Consider the following 3,718-nt stretch of genomic DNA (forward strand, 5'->3'; position numbering starts at 1 on the left):
TGATTCCTATAGGTGGTTCCAAATGGACCCTTACAGGTCTGTAACTCTGACAGTGTAGCTCAGGAGGTAGAGTGTTTGTTTGAGAACAGGAAAGGTTCCCGGCTGCCCCTGAGTTAGTGTCAAAGTGCCCTTGAGCAAGACACTGAACCCCTAACTGCTCCCAATGAGCAGCTTGGTGCCTTGCATGGTTTCCTCTGCCATCGGTGTGTGTGTGTGTGTGTGTGTGCGTGCGTGCGTGCGTGCGTGCGTGCGTGTGTGTGGATAAAGGGGCTAGATAAATGCACCATTTACCCTTACTAGTGTTGTGTGTAGTACTGTACAGGCTTGTGTAGTGTAGTGTAGTGTAGTGTAGTAGTGTAGTGTAGTGTAGTGTAGTGTAGTAGTGTAGTGTAGTGTAGTGTAGTGTAGTGTAGTGTAGTGTAGTGTAGTGTCGTGTCATGTTGTGTAGTGTGCAATTGTGTGGAGTGTAGTGTGTTTTTTTGTGTAGTGGGTAGTGTAGAGTGTTGTGTTTTGTGTAGTGTGTAGTTGTGTAGTGTATGTAGTGTGTAGTGTGTAGTGTTGTGTTTTGTGTGGTGTGTAGTTGTGTAGTGTACGTAGTGTGTAGTGTGTAGTGTTGTGTTTTGTGTGGTGTGTAGTTGTGTAGTGTACGTAGTGTGTAGTGTGTAGTGTTGTGTTTTGTTTTGTGTAGTGTGTAGTTGTGTAGTGTGAGTGTAGTGTGTGTAGTGTGTGTAGTTGTGTAGTGTGTATTGTGTAGTGTTGTGTTTTGTGTTGTAGTGCAGTGTGTAGTGTTGTGTGGTGTGGAGTTGCGTAGTGTTGTGTAGTGTGCAGTGTTGTGTAGTGTGTGTAGCGTGGCGTGTGGTGTTGTGTAGTAGTGCTGTAGTGCTGTAGTGTTGTGTAGTTGTGTGTAGTGCTGTGTAGTCGTGCGTGGTGTTGTGTAGTTGTGTGTAGTGTTGTGTAGAGTGTGTAGCAGCGCGTAGTGTGGCATGTGGTGTTGTGTAGTCGTGTGTGGTGTTGTGTAGTTGTGTGTAGTGTTGTGTAGTCAGTGTTGCAGTGTGTGACTAAAGCTTCATTTGAAGCAACAAATGGTTCCAGAATCCTGAGGACCTGAGAGAGGCCAGTCTGTGTGAGGTCATCACCATGCACACCATGCAAGGACACGCACGCACGCACGCACGCACGCACGCACAAACGTGCACACAGTGTTAACCATTCAAACACAATTTGCTTCAGTTCATAAATTCTCTTCTATTATTTGTATCTCCGTTACTTTGTCTTTTTTTTAATGCACGTTTCTGTAAATCAACGTCCCACTTCGTCACACAGGAGTGTCCCACAAACGTAGTGAAAAGAGCCGATCGACAAGCTCACAACGTGAGCTTGCAGATCTGCTATTTTCACTTTTTTAAATGTTTTAATAACAAAGGAAACAAAGGTTTTCACCCGACACCAACAAAATGCACTTGCCTATAATTTCACAGGTTTCACTCGTTTTACTGACAGAAAACTGATAACTGTACTGTTAATTGTAACCTGTTTTACAGTCAAATCCTCTTTACTAATTCATGCATTTTACTCAAGAGTGTACAACTTAACCACTTCAACCACTTGAACCCCAGCGTTCATATTCTGGGGCGGAACATTAGCCAAAGATAGACGATCTACAAGTTCACGATGCGAGTCCAGCTCTCTTAAAACTACAGGGGTTTAAGTGGATACACCCTTTACTTGGTTAACCAGGGTCTTCCCAGGGGGTCTTTACTTGTCCCCCAATCTTTTTTTTGTCTTCCCCTCTACACCAAATCTCCGATCTACAAGCTCACTACATGTCACAGTGTGGTTAAAAGGAGTCACAGAGTCCAAGTCAAGCCGCATCAGTCCAGATTTCTGTGATTTATAAAGGTTGCTATATTATACACCACTGGTTCTCAACCCGTGGGCCTGGGGCCCCACTGGTGGGCCATGAGGGTATTGCAAGTGGGTCCCCGAATAATAGGCAAAACACTAAGATTTTTATTTCAATATAACATTAATATAAAAAACTGATTTAAAAAATATATATATATATAAAAAGTAAGAAAGAAAAAAAAGAGGAGCTTAGTATTTTTTTTTTATTACAGTGCTACCAATAAATAAGTACTAAGGTATACTACGTTAGTTCCATTGACACAAGCCTCAACAATAAGCACTCTCTGACAAATGCATCGCGGCCCACCCACCTGACCACTTAACACGGCAGCCGGTTGTCAGATGGGTGGGCCGTGATCCGGAAGAAAAGGTTGCATGCAGAAGCACTGCCTCTACACAACACTCAGCCACTAGGTGGCGCAATCCACTCCACTCCACATCACATCACAACACCCCGGTGGCATAAGGTTCCTTGTTTCCCTGAGTAAGCACCTATAAGGAAGAGCTCATGCCGTTTGCAGCGTCACATCGCAGCACCTGTCTGTTATCGTGGAATACACATACACTGTGGGCGCTATTTTCGCCAGTGCCTTACCCATTATCCCTAAACTTCTTTGCAATTTCTTAGTATTTTTAAAAACATTTTCAATATTTCAACTAGCCGATCTACTATTTGTACTATTTGAAAATGTTCTTAAAAATAGTAAAAAATGGCAAAGAAGGTTAGGGATAATGGGTAAGCCACTGGTGAAAATAGGGCCCAATGTGAATTCTGCGACCGGGATGGTTTCCCAGGCTAGTCTGTTTAGGGATCAGAACCTTTACCCCCCCAATGAAAACGGAAGCAACGTGGATAATGACTACGACGGTCAGCTTATATACGGAAGTAAGCGGAAACAATCATTTTGGACCCGGCAAAAATTATTCAAGTGATTATTTCACAATACTTTTTTTTTTTCATCTAGAGATGGCCAATATAGCCTATCAATATCGATATCATGATGAGACTGTATTGTCTGGGATTTGTCATATTTTTCATATTACGCGATATGGCAACCTACAAATATAGGCTACTTTCAAACAAATTGCCAATCTACAAGCTTGCAATAAGATGTGTTGTGAGCTTATAGATCTGGTATTTTTTTTAAACAAAAACAAACGAAAAAATAAATATTATCAATACAAGATTATCATCAAAATATCCACATTGAAGTATTGATCAAAAATATTGCGATACTTGATTCGTCCATATCGCCCATGGGTCTACATGAAAAATCATTATGAATAGAGCAGTGTAGTTTGTGTTCTTTAGCCCAGTGGTTCTCAAAGTGGGGCCCGGGACCCCCAGGGGTCCTTGAAGGGGTTCCAGGGGGTCCCCAGCTAAATGACTTAATATAGGATCACATGCATCCACACCATCCACCATCTCTAAAAGAGAACCAACCAACAACCAGTCTACCAACTTTTAACCCTATATAAATCAGCTATTTGGAAATAGGCGATCTACAAGCTAGCTGCGTTGTGAGCTTGTAGATCTGCTATTTTCAACAAAAAAAAGAAATTTTAAAAAGTTGAACTGAAACATTTCAACAACAACACAAATCTGGTATGGGGTGGCCCTGGCACTACATATTTTCAGATGGCGGGGGGGGGGGGGGGTCCTTGACATGAAAAAGCTTTGACAACCACTGTTTTAGACCAGTGGTTCTCAAGGTGGGGTCCCGAGTCGGATGGGGGGGTCGGGGTTCTGCAGACAAATACATAGGGGCTATCAATTTGGGGGTCCTTGTCATAACATGATGATGGTTTGACA

This window comes from Gymnoscopelus braueri (genome assembly GCF_963280865.1).
Source record: "Gymnoscopelus braueri genome assembly, chromosome: 14".
In the NCBI taxonomy this organism is placed as follows: Eukaryota; Metazoa; Chordata; class Actinopteri; order Myctophiformes; family Myctophidae; genus Gymnoscopelus; species Gymnoscopelus braueri.